General features: G+C 38.8%; 1 protein-coding gene and 1 pseudogene across 2 annotated transcripts in view; both read right to left on the bottom strand.

Annotated features, from left to right (window-relative positions):
• Positions 1 to 14,369, bottom strand: part of FKBP5 (FKBP prolyl isomerase 5) — a 110,777-nt gene that overhangs the window by 74,829 nt on the left and 21,579 nt on the right. The window lies entirely within an intron of this gene.
• Positions 13,852 to 13,944, bottom strand: LOC144224096 (U6 spliceosomal RNA; annotated as a pseudogene).

The following is a 14,369-nucleotide window of genomic DNA, read 5'->3' as shown; positions in this document are numbered from 1 at the left end:
TCTACTCCTGAAATCACTGTTGCACCATGTGCTAACTAACTTGGGTGTAAATTATAAAAAAAATAAATTATAGAAAAAGTGTAAATAAATAAGCATTAAAATTTTTTTAATCCAGTTTGTCTGAAATTAATACAGGTATTCCATCCAACTTTCTGGACTAGTATTAGCATAGAATATCCTTTTCCAACCTTTTACTTTTAGCCTATTTGCATCTTAATATGAACAGTAGGATTCCTGTAGGCAACATACAGTTGAGTCTTGCTTTTTTACCCAATCTACTAAAACCCTGCATTTTAAATGGGTTGTTTAGGTCATTTATAGTTAATGTGATACTGAATATAGATTGGTATAAATTTAACATCTTGCTAGTTGTTTTCTATTTGTCACATCTGCTCTTTGTTCTCTTTTTCCTCTTTTCTTGGATCTCTGAACTTCTACTTTTTATCAAATCTGGAGAATTTTGGCCATTGTTTCATCAAAAATTTTTTGTACCCCTCTTCTCTAGTCTACAATTACACATATATTAGACTACTTGAAACTGTCTCATAGCTCACTGATACTCTATTCATTTTTTTCCAATCTTTATTTCCTTTTATTTTGGATAATTTGTATTGGTATGGCTTCAAGTTTACTAACCTTTTCTTCTCTATTAATTTGCTGTAAATCCCATGAATGTGTGAGTTTCATCTCACACATTGTAGTTTTCATATCTAGATGTTTAATTTAGGTATTTTAAATATATTACAGGGGCGCCTGGGTGGCCCAGTCAGCTAAGCATCAGACTTCGCCTCAGGTCATGATCTCCTGGTTTGTGAGTTCAAGCCCCGTGTCGGGCCCTGTGCTGACAGTTCAGAGCCTGAAGCCTGCTTCAAATTCTATGTCTCCTTCTCTCTGACCCTTCCCTGCTCACACTCTGTCTCTCTCTCTCAAAAATAAATAAACATTAAAAAATTAAATAAAATATTTAAATATGTTAGACACCTGTATCTGACATTCTTAATCTCTCCTATACTGCCTTAAACATACGGAATATAGTCCTAAGTGTTTTACGGTCTTTCTTCGCTTACTCTATCATCAGTATCTCTGTTTCTATTTACTGATTTCCCTTATCAGGGGCTATATTTTCTGCTTCATTCCAAGTCTGATATTTTCCACTGGAAGCCAAATGTAAATTTTACCTTGGTGAGTACTAGATATTTTTTGTATACTTTAAATATTAAGCTTTATTCTTTGTTCTGGGATACAGTTAAAATACTTGGAAATAGCGTCATCCTGCTGAGGTTTTCTTTAAGCTTTGTTAGAAAGGACTAGAGTCTTTAATTTAGGGCTACATTTGCCCTACTGCAGAGGCAGTACCTTTTCTGAGTATTCTATCCTGTGACTTCTATTTTCCTCTCTGGCCGGTGGAACACAAAGAAAGAATCAGAGATCGTTCCCTCTAATCATTTTGGGTGGTCCTTTCTTGGCTTTGGGTAGCTTCCATAAAACACATGAACTGATCAGTACTCCTCTGAAGCTTTAAGGGGGACTCTGCGGACCTATGGAGTTCTCACTTTGTGCAGCTGTTTTCTTTCCAAACTGTAGCTACCTTGGCCTCCTTGGCCTCCAGCTATCTCAACTCAAGGAGACTGCTGGGCTCTGCTTGGGAANCCCCCCCCCCCCTGAACCCCCCCCCCTCAACATCCTTACACTGTGGCCTGGAAACTCTCTCCAGGTAGTAAGCTAGATAATGGTAGGGCTCATCTGTTTCTCATTTCTTGGCGATCATTGTCTTGTGCTGCCTGTTGTCTAGTGTATGAAACTTCGTTTATTTTTTCTGGGGTTTTTGTATGTTATGTGATTACAGCCAAGAGAGTAAATCAATCTCTATTAATCCATCTTGGCCAGAAGCACAAGTCTGTGAGTACATTTTCAAGCCAGGAAAAGGAAGATACCTAGTTTAAAAAACAAAAATAAAAAACACAACAACAACAACAACAACAACCCACAAGTATTACGGAGTTTCAAGTGGGAGAAAAAGTGATAAAACAAACACTGTTTAGTACAAATTTTGAGCCTGAAATTTGAAGGGTACAGGTTTTCCATGACATTAAAAAAGTCAAAGCCTGTAACTAAGAGGCACCTGGGTGGCTCAGTCAGTTAAGTGTCCAGCTCTTGGTTTCAGCTCAGGTCATATTTCACGGTTCGTGGGATAGAGCCTCGAATTAGGCTCTATGCTAGCAGCGTGGAGCCTGCTTGGGATTCTCCCCCCCCCCACCCTCAAAATAAGTAAACTTAAAAAAAAAAAAAAAAAGCCTTTAACTGAAAAATAAATCTACCTCCAAAAATGGCAGGTACTTTATCAGTCAAAACTATGAAAATTTCTGGAAATCTGGATAATTGCAGTCTCTCGTTTTCCTTTACTCTATTAGGAAGTGATTATTTTAATCCTTCCAAAAATGACAAAAGTATAACCTGACATTTCTAAAGGCCATTAATATACCACAATTTCTTAAAAAAATCTAAATTAGGGGACACCTGGGTGGCTCAGGTGGTTAAGTGTCTGACTCTTGGTTTTGGCTCAGGTCATGTTCTCATGGTTCATGAGTTCAAGCCCTGCACAGGCTCTGAGCTAACAGTGTGTGGCCTGCTTGGGATTCCCTGTCTCCCTCTCTCTGCCCCCACTTCTGCTTGCTCTCTCTCTCAAAATAAACATTTAAAAAGAAATCAAATTAAAAGAAAAATCCCCTTCTCTAGATTAATTCAACTGAAAAATACATGGTGAAAATCACCTTAATACTTGAAAGTCATAATGCTACAAAAGTTGGTTTATGATTCACACTGGACTAAACTTGCTTTAGTTTTAAAACTCCTCAAATGAACAATATGCAAAATCTATAACATATTTCAATATATTGTGGTTTTAATATTGCTTAAACTGGAAAGAAAACTCCCTTACTGTTTAGAGCACACACATGCTGAAGAAGAACTTACAAACAACATATGAACAGCAGTATGTCACCAAGTCATATGATTTGCCTGTGTGTCTATTTATTTTACTTTTTAAAAATATTTTTTGTGGGTGCCTTGGTGGCTCAGTTGGTTAAGCATCCGTGCTGACAGCTAGCTCAGAGCCTGGAGCCTGCTTGGGATTCTCTCCCTCTCCCTCTCTCTCTTTCACTCCCTGATTTGTACATATACTCTCTCTCTCAAAGTAAATTAATTATAAAAAAAAAAAAAAAAAAGAAGCTGAGTATTAAATCTGAGACTGGCTCATTCTAACCATAACCTTATATCCCAGCTCCTCACCTTCTCACACTCTTCCTGGAAAAGTTAAGTAACTTGGGTTTTTATCTACAGAGCCATGAGTCACCTCTTCAGTTAAAAAGTTATTCTATTAGCCAAAACTGAGTTAAAATTATAAAATTTAATAGCTACATATTACAAAAAGTTTGACAAATAAAGGGGGGAAAATCACCATAATCCCAACATTACAATATAAGGGCACGTTTTTTTAAAATGGACATTATTTTTCAGAGCAGTTGTGGGTTCACAGCAAAAAAACTGAGTAAAATGGCCAAAAGAGCCTTGAAAAGAACAAAGCTGAGAGAACTCACACTTCACGGTTCCAAACTTTAATTACAAAGCTTCAACATCAAGACAAGGGGATAGGAGAAATAACGACAGACATGGATCTATGGACAGAATTGAGAGCTGAGAAATAAACTCCTCCATTTATGTTCAACTGATATTTCAAAACAGTTGCCATGACAAGTCAATGGGGGAAGTAACAGTCTTTTCAACAACTGTGCTGGGACCACTAGATCGCCACAAGCGAAAGATGACAGAGTTTGACCCCCTACCTCACACCATATACAGAAAGTAACACAAAATAGATCAATGGCAGCAATGTAAGAGCTAAAACTATCTGCCCCCTAGAAGCAAGCATGGGGATGGTAAACCTTCACTGACCATGGGTTAGGCAATGGTGTCTTAGGCGAAACTGAAAGCACAAGCAACAACAACAAAAAAATTAAGAGAAGAATTCATGAAAATTAAAAACTTCTGTGCTTCAAAGAACACTAGAAAGAAAGCGAAAAGACATCGCACAGGATGGGATGAAAATTTTGCCAATCGCTTATCTGATAATGGATCAGATATCTAGAATACTTTAACTCCTAGGAGAGGGGAAAGAAAGCAGAGTAGGAAGGTGCTGAGCTCCCCTCCCATCACGGACACACACAGGTAACAATCCCACGTGGTAAAACTCACTCTGAAAATGACCTGAAAACTGGCAGAACAGATCTTTAACAGCCGAAGACAGAAGGAGACCACATTAAGAAGAGGAGGTGCTGAGACAGAGCTGGTGAACCAAACCCAGGGCTGTAACCCACAGCAGGAAGGATATCAAAGGCATGAAGGATCCAGGATATCAAGCTCCACAACGGGTGCCCCCCACCCTGGGACCTGCACGGGAGAGATAAGCCCCCATAACATCTGGCTCTGAAAATCCGGGGGTCTTACTTGGAGCACCACAGGGCCGAGGGAAACCGAGACTCCACTACTGAAGGGCTGTGGCACTACTATCACTCCGTCCAAGACCCAGCATAGTACCTAGCACCTGGGTTTTAAGTGAAGGAGATTTACTGATTAATGTTAGAACATGTGCCGGAGAGGGCAGGAATCTGCAGGAGCTTTCCTGGAAAACGGAAGTCCGGAGGGTACCACTTTTCTTGCCCTCCTTCAGCCCAGCTGGCCACTTGTGGGAGCCAGTTCTGACACTCTCTACCTACCTTGCACGCATGCTAGCCCAGCCCCAGCCTTCCCCTGCAGACCTGCCCCACCTGGCGGGCGCCCCTCCAGAGTGGATCCCACCACACCACACCTGGAGGGCAGTCTATGACCAACATTCCCATGGAGCAACTACTGCCCTACCATACCTGGCAGGCAGCCCTAAGCGGGGAGGTACCCCTCCAGGCACCCCACCAGACCTCTCCCCCGAAGAGTGAGGAAGCAGCCCCATGCACCAGCCTGTCCATACTAGCTTGCTGGGGTCTCTCAGCCAGCCATGGGAATAAAGGGCAGGGGGGCGGGGTGAGCCCTGCCCACCAGCGTACCCAGAGGTAGAAGCCAGTCATTGCAGACAGCAGGGCTAAGGGCTGGCGCCACCCACCAGCACATCCCTCGAAACTGCAGCTGTAGCCCTGCAGGGGGCACACTCTGGCAACCAGTGACCCTCCAGAGGCTGTAGCCCCTCACTGCTGATAGCCAGACTGAGGGCCAGCCATGTCCACCAGCATGCCCACAGCAGTCACAGCCCAGCCACAATAGGTGAGCGCACACTACTAACACAGGGGACACCTGTGGAACACCTGGTTATGGTGACGGGAGCGGGTAGAGGGCAGGCTGCACTAACGGACACCACAGGATATCTTTTGCATAAGGTCATTTACTTTCAGACCAGGAGACATAGCTGACCGACCTAAAACACAGAAACAAACAGAGATTCAGACAAAATGAAGGGACAGAGAAATACGTTCAAAATGAAAGAAGAGACAAAACCCCAGAAAAATTAATCGAAACAGAGAGAAGCAATCTGCTGATCAAGAGCTCAAAGTACTGATCATAAAGAGACTCACTGGACTTGAGAGAAGAGTGAATAAACTCAGTGAGAACTTCAACAGCAAAATAAAAAACATAAAAAGGAACCAGAGCTAAAGAATACAATAACTGGATGAAAAATACACTAGAGAAAAATCAACAAATTAGAAGATGCAGAAGAATGAATCAGAGTTCTAGAAGACAAGAAAGGGGAAAACAACCAAGCTGAACAGCAAAAGAGAAAAAGAATTTCTTTAAAAATGAGAATAAGTTAAGGGAACTCTGGGACAGCGTCGAGCATATTAGCATTCACACAAGGGTCCAAGAAAGAGGTAGAAAACTTACTTGATGACATAACAGCTAAAAACTTCCCTAATCTGGGAAAAGAAAACAGACATCCAAGTCCAGGAATGAAAGAGAGACCCCAAACAAGATGAACACAAGGAGATCCACACACCAAGACAGATAATGATTAAAATGACAAAAGTTAAAGAAAATCTTAAAAAAGCAGCAAGAGAAAAGCAAACAGTTACATACAAGGGAAACTCTGTAAGCATGTCAGCTAATTTCCCAGCAGAAAACTTGTAGGCCAGAAGGGAGCGACATGATATATCCAAAGTGCTGAAAGGAAAAAAACCTAAAGCCAAAATACTCTACCTGACAAGGTTATCATTCAGAATTGAATGAGAAATAGAGTTTCCTAGGCAACAAAAGTTAAAGGTGTTTATCACCATTAAACCAGCCTTATATTAAAGTAAATTCTTTAAGTAGAAAAGGAAAGGGCATAACTAAAAAAAAGTATAAAAGGAAAAAATTTTACTGGTAAAAGCAAACATATGGTAAAAGGTAGTAAATCTATCACTTATAAAAACAGTATGAAGGTTAAAAGACAAAATTGGTAAAATTATAAAAAATTATTTAAAAATATAATATAGGGGCGCCTGAGTGGCTCAGTCAGTTAAGCATCAGACTTTAGCACGGGTCATGATCTCACAGTTCATGAGTTTGAGCCCCACGTCAGGCTCCATGCTGACAGCTCAGAGCCTGCTTCAGATTCTGTGTCTCCCTTTCTCTCTGCCCTTCCCCCGCTCATGCTGTATCTCTCTCTCCTTCAAAAATAATCATTAAAAAAAATTTTTTAATATAATAAAAAAATAAAACATCACAGTTAGAAAACATGGGCAGGGAAGTAAATATGTAGTGCTTTTAGAATGTGTTCAAACTTAAGCGATCATCAACTTAACCTATACTGCCATATACACAGATCGTTTCATATGAACTTCATGGTAACCACAAACCAGACACCTGTTATATATACACACACACAAAATAAAGAGAAAGGGATCAAACGTAACACCAAAGAAAGTCATCAAATCACAAAGGAAGACAGCAAAAGAAGAAATGAACAGAGAACTACAAAAACAACCAAAAAACAATGGACAAAATGGCAATAAATACATACCCATCAATAACTTTAAATGTAAATGGACTAAATGCTCCAATCAGAAGAAATAGGGTGACAGGGTAACAGACTGGATAAACAAGATCCATCCATATGCTGTCTACAAGAGATGCACTTCGGACCTAAAATAACAGACTAAAAGTGAAGAGATGTAAAGGTATTCCATGTAAATGGAAGTGGGGGAAAAAAAACTGAGAAAGCAATACTTATATCAGACCAGTTAGACTTCAGAAGCACCTAAATATATACAGCAAATATTAACAGATACTAAGGGAGAAACTGACAGGAATACAATTCCAGCAGGAGATATTAACACCCTACTTACATCAATGGACAGATAGATCATCCAGACAAAAAAAAAATCACTTTGAGCAACACATTAGACCAGGCAGACTTAACAGATATATACAGAACAGTCCATCCAAAATAGCAGAATACACATTCTTTTCAAGCACAGATGGCACATTTTCAGGATAGATCACATGTTAGGCCACAAAACAAGTTTCAATAAATTTAAGATGACTGAAATCATATTAAACATTTTCCAACCACAACAGTATAAACTAGAAATCAATTATAAGAAAAAAATTGGCAAATTTTTTTTTAAAAAACCTGGCAAAAATACAAACATGGGAAGACTAAAAAACATGCTACAACCAACCAATGGATCAAATGAAATCAAGGAGGAAGAACAAAAAATAACCGGAGACAAATGAAAATGGAAACACAATGGTTCAAAATCATTATGATACAGCAAAACCAGTTCTTAGAGGGAAGTTTATTAGTGATACAGACCTACCTCAAGAAACAAAATTCTTGAATAAACAATCTAGCCTTACGCCAAAATGAACTAGAAAGAGAATGAAGACTGAAGTTAGTAGAAGGAAGAAAATAATAAAGATCAGAGTGGAAATAAATGAAATCAGACTACAAAAACAACAGAAAAGATCAATGAAACTAAGCTGGTTTACTGAAAAGACAAAATTGATAAATCTTTAGTCAGATTCTTCAAAAATAATGAGAACCCAAAAAAATAAAATCAGAAATCGAAGAGAAGTTACAAATGAGACCATAAAAATGCAAAGGATTATAAGACACTACAACAAAAAACTATATGCCAACAAATTGAACAATCTGGAAGAAATGGATAAATTCTTAGAAACATACAGTCTTCCAAGATTGCATCAAGAAACAGAAAATTTGAACAGATGAATTCTTAGGAACAAAATTCAATCAGTAATCAAAAAACTCTCCAGAGACAAAAGTCCACAATCAGGTGGATTCACAAGTGAATTCTACCAAACATATATAGGTTAAAAAATCTAGCCTTCTCAAACTATTCCAAAAAAAGCAAAAACAAAAAAATTAAAAAAAGCAAAACAAAACCAGAAGAGAAGAAATGCTTTCAGATTCATTCTATAAGGCCAGCAATTACTCTGATATCAAGCCATAGACATTCTCCTACCCCCCAAAAACTTACAGAACAATACCCTTAATGTAAAGACCCTCAACAAAATATTAGCAAACCGAACTCAAGGATCATTCACCACTGTCAAGTGGGATTTAATCCAGTAATGCAAGGATGGTTCAATACATTCAAATCAATCAACATGATACACCATGTTAACGAAATGAGGAATAAAAACCAAGATTTTCTCAACAGATGCAGAAAAAGCATTTGACAGGGCGCCTGGGTGGCCCAAGTCAGTGAAGTGTCCAATTCTTGATTTCAGCTCAGGTCACGATCCCAGGTCATGGGATAGAGGACTGCATCAGGCTCCATTCTCAGCATGGAGCCCACCTGGGATTCTTTCTCTTCCTGTCTCTCTGCCCCTCCCCCATTCTCTCTCTCTCTCTCAAAACAAACTTTAAAAAGTCCTTAAAAAAATAAAGAAAAATATTTGACAAAATTCTATTCATGATAGAAAAATCTCAACGATGTGGGTAGAGAAAAAATATACCTCAACATAATAGAGGCCATACACGACAAACCCACAGCTAACGTCATTCTCAACAGTGAAAAGCTGAAAGCTTTTCCTCTAAAAAGATCAGGAAGAAGGATGCTCAATCTCACCACTTTTATTCACCACGGTACTGGAAGTCCTAGCCTCAGAAACCAGAAAAGAAAAAGAAATAAAAGGCATCCAAATTGGTAAGAAACAAGTTAAACTGTCACTATTTGCAGATGACATGATACTATAAATAGAAAACCTTAAAGATTCCACCAAAAGACTATTAGAAATAATAAATGAATTCAGTAAAAATTGCAAGATACAAAATCAACATTTGGAATTCGGTTGTATTTCTATACACTAATAACTATATCAGAAAAAGAAATTAAGAAAATAATTGCATCAAAAATAATATACGTAGGAATAAACTTAAGGAGGGAGGTGAGAGATCTGTACTCTAAAACCTGAAAAACACTGCTGAAAAAAATGAAGACAAACAACGACAACATAAATAAATAAATAAATAAATAAATGAGATATACCATGCCATGGACCGGAAAAATTAATATTATTAAAACGTCCATACTACGAAAGCAATCCACAGATTCAATACAATCCCTATCAAAATGCCAATGGCATTTTTCACAGAACTAGAAAAATCCTAAAATGTGTATGGAACCACAAGAGACTCCAAATAGCCAAAGTAATCTTGAGAAAGAGGAACAAAGCTAGAGGTATTGCAATCCCAGATTTCAAACTATACTACAAAGCAATAGTAATCAAAACAGGACGGTACTGGCACAAAAAGAAACAGGACATAGATCAATGAAACAGGACAGAAAGCCCAGAAATAAACCCAAGGTTATATGGTAAAGCTAATCTGTGACAAAAGAGGCAAAAATACACAAAGGGGAAAAGACCATCTCTTCACTAAATGGTGTTGAGAAAACTGGGCAGCTACATGCAAAAGAATGAAACTGGCCCACTTTTTTACACCACATACAAAAATAAACTCAAAATGTATTAAAGACCTAAATGTAAGACCTGAAACTATAAAACTTCTAAAAGAAAACACAGGCAATAAATTCTTGGACCTTGGCCTTAGCAACATGTTTTACATAGGTCTCCCCAGACAAGGAAAACAAAAGCAAAAAACAAAAAAACTGGGACGTCAAACAACATCAAGCTTTCCACAGTGAAGGAAACCACCAACAAAACAAAAAGGCAACCTACCGAATGGGAGAAGATATTTGCCGGTATTATATCCAATAAGGGGTTAATACACAAAATATATAAAGAACTTCTACAACTCAACACCAAAAGACAATCTGATTAAAAACTGGGTGGAGGACCTACACAGACATTCTTCCAAAGATGACATACAGGTGGCCAACAAGTACATGAAAAGATGCTCAATATCACTTCTCAAGGAAATTCAAATCAAAACCACAATATCACCTCACACCTGTCAGAATGGTTATTATCAAAAAGACAAGAAATAACAAGTGTTGGCGACAATGTGGAAAAAGGGGAACTTCCTTGCACTAGCTGTTGGGAATGTAAACTGATGCAACCACTACAGAAAACAGTATGGAGGCTCCTCAAAAAATTACAAGTAGAAATACAATAGGGCCCAGTAATTCCATTTCTGGGTATTTTATCAAAGAAAAAACTAAATGAAAAGCATACAGGCACTCCCATGTTTACTGAGGCATTATTTACAACAGGCAAGATACAGAAGCAACCTCAGTGTTCATCGACACATGAATGGCCACACAAAATATGGTGTGTGTACACAATGGAATATTACTCAGCCATAAAAGAGTGAAGTCATACATTCCCAACATGTACAGACCTAGAGCCTATTATGCTAAATAAGTCAAAGAGAGAAAAATACCATAGGATTTCACTTCTATATAAAATCTAAAAAACAACACAGAAACAGAGTCATAAATACAGGAAAGAAACCTGACGGCTACAAGAAGGGAGGGAGTTGGAGAGAGGCAAAATGGGTGAAGGGGATTAAGAGGTACAAACTTCCAGTTATAAATAAGTCATATGGATGGAAAGCATAACATAGGGAATACAGTCAGTAATAGTGTAATAACTTTATATAGTGACATATGTAACTACACTTATCATGGTATGGTGAGCATTTTGTAATGTATTTAATTTTTGAATCACTATACTGCACACCTGAAACTAATGTAATGTCAACTATACTTCAATTTAAAAAAAAAAACCCTACAACTCAGTAATAAAGAAAACAAATAACCCAATTAAAAAATGGGTAGGGGCCCGTGGCTGGCTCAGTTGTGGAGCATGTGACTCTTGATCTTTGGGTTGTGAATTTGAGCCCTGCACTGGGTACAAGAGATTACTTGAAAAATAAAAGTTAAAAAAATGGGCAAAGTATGCAAATACACATTTCCTCCAAAGAAGATACACAAATAGCAAATAATCACATGAAAAGATGCTGAGGGAAAGTAGGGAAATGCAAATCAACCTACAGTGAGATACCACTCCACACCCAATGAGATGGCTATTAGAAAAAAGATCATAATAAGCACTGACAAAAATGTAGAAAAAGTAGAACCCCCACGGATTGCTAGTGGGAATATAAAATGGTACAGCTGCTTTGGAAAACAGTGTGGCAGTTCCTCTAAAAATTAAACAGTTATCATTGATCCACAGTTCCAAGACAAATGAGAACATATGTCCATACAAAACCTTGTGCATCAATGTTCATAACAGCATTATTCACAATAGTCGAAGAGTAGAAACAACCCAAATATCCAATAACTACTGAATAGGTAAGCAAAATGGTATATCCACACAACAAAATACAGTTCAGCAATGAAAAGCAAGGAAGTACTGATAATATGCTACACGAAGAAACCTTGAAAATACTATGCTAATGAGGGTGAGAAAAAAAATACCACATAGGCTACAATTCCATTGATATGAAATGTCCAGAACAAGCAAACCACAGAGACAGGAAGTGGACTGATGGTTACCAAGTGTAATGGTGGAAGTAAGAGCGGCTGCTAACAGGTGTGAGATTTCTTTTGGGGGTGATAAAATGCTCTGAAGTAGGATAATGGCAATAGTTGCACAATTCTGTGAATATATTGTTGAAATCCTTCTATTTTTTTTTTAATGTTTTATTTATTTTTGAGAGAGAGAGAGAGAGAGAGAGAGAGACAGCATGAGAGGTGAGGGTCAGAGACAGAGGGAGTCACAGAATCCAAAGACAGGCTCCAGGATCTAAGCTAGCTGTCAGCACAGAGCCTGAAGGGGGGCGTGAACCCGCTCATGAACCATGGATCATGACCTGAGCCGAAGTTGGACGCTTAACTGACCGAGCCACCCAGGCACCCTGAAATCTTTCCATTTTAAAGTTTATTCATTTTTCAGAGACAGAGTATGAGCTGGGAAAGGGCAGAGAGAGAGGAGGACAGAGGATCTGAAGTGGGCTCTGCGCTGACAGCAGCAAGCCCGATGCAGTGCTTGAACTCATTTATGGTGAAATCATGACCTGAGCCAAAGTCAGACCCTCAACTGACTTGAGCCACCCAGGCGCCCACAATTCTGTAAATATACTGGAAACCACTGAGTTACACACTTTAAAGAGGTTATTACCACACTATGTGAATTTTATCTCAAACTGTTAGAAAAATTACCCTATGGAATGGATGGACATTAATTCCTAACATACATTGCTTCCAATGTATCTATTCTACAGAACACTGCTGTGAACGGTTTTGTGCCCAGGCTTTTATCATACTATATAATTAAGAGTACGGATTCTTGGGCCCCCTGAGTGGTTCAGTAGGTTAAACGTCTGACTCATGGTTTTGGCTCATCATTTCACAGTTTGTGATATCAAGTGTCCTGTCAGGTTCCATGCTGACAGTGTGGAGACTGCTTGTGATTTTCTCTCTCTGTCCCTCCTCTGCTCTTGCTTGCTCCCTCTCCCCCTCAAAATAAATAAAATTAAAAATAAAATTAAAAGAAAAAAGAGTATAAATTCTTGGGCCACCTGGCTGGTTCAGTTGGTGGAGAGTGTGACTCTTAATCTCAGGGTTGTGGGTTCGAGCCCTAGGTCAGTGTAGAAATTAAAGATAAAATTGTATACATATATAAAATATATACAAATTCCTTTTTTTAAAGATTTTAAATTTTATTTTATTTTTTATGTTTATTTATTTGAGAGAGAGAGCACAAATGCAAGCAGGGAAGGGGCAGAGAGAGAGAGGGAGAAACAGAATCCCAAGCAGGCTCAGTCTCACAAATGGTGAGCCCGTGACCTGAGCCAAAATCAAGAATCAGATGTTTAACCGACTGAGCCACCCGGGTGCCCCAACAAGTATTCTTAACTGTCTGCTTTAGTGGGAACCCTGGCTTGACAATGGCAGCTATATGAGGGCTGCTTGGGCAAGTCACTCAACTACTTTGTGCCTCAATTTTCCCATCTATCACGTGAGATTAATAGTACTTACACCTCTTGGAATTCTGAAAATTAAATCAAGTAAGGGCTTGTCATGGTGACTGTCACACAAACAGTAGTAGTTGTAACTGTCATTCTGGTTTGTATTATTTCTTTAAAAAACTTTTTTTTTTTTTTCTTAACTTTTAGAGCTGGGAGGAGGGAAAGAGGCAGAGGGAGAAAGAGAGAAAATCTCAAGCAGGCTCCATGCTGAGTGTAGAGCCTGATCCAGGGCTTGATCTCACAACCCTGGGATCAGGACCTGAGCCAAAATCAAAAGTGGACACTCAACCAACTATCCAGGCACCCCTCCTTTGTTTTTTTTTTTTTTTTTAGGTTTTTCTTTTTTAATTGAGCTCTAACTTATGAAAAATATAGAATGCTTCACGAATTTACATGTCATTTTTGCACGGGGACCCACTCATCTTCTCTGTATCATTCCTATTTTATTTTGTTTTTAAGTTTTATTTTATTTATTTGAAAGAGACAGAGGACAGTGCAAGTGGGCAAGAGGCAAAGAGAGGGAGAGAGAATCCCAAGCAGGCTCCATGCTGCCAGCACAGTGCCCGATGCGGGGCTCGAACTCATGAAACTATCAGATCATGACCTGAGCCAAAACCAAGAGTCAGATGCTTAACTGACTGAGCCACCCAGGTGCCCCCCGTTCCAATTTTAGTATACATGCTGCCAAAGCAACCACTACATTATTTTCTTAAGATGATTTCCAGAAGCGGTGTTACTGGGTCAAAACCCATGAACATTTATGTGCCTGGATCCATTTTGCTCAGCTACATTTCAAAGGGGCTGTACCAACTTTTGGTGCCAATAGTAAATATACGAGAGAACCAAGGTAACCACGCCATCATCAACATTATGTTACAGTAAA

The sequence above is a fragment of the Crocuta crocuta genome, unplaced genomic scaffold (assembly GCF_008692635.1).
Source record: "Crocuta crocuta isolate KB4526 unplaced genomic scaffold, BGI_CrCroc_1.0 scaffold132, whole genome shotgun sequence".
NCBI lineage: Eukaryota > Metazoa > Chordata > Mammalia > Carnivora > Hyaenidae > Crocuta > Crocuta crocuta.
The sequence above is the reverse complement of the archived record's forward strand: the minus strand, read 5'-3'. Positions and strand labels throughout refer to the sequence as shown.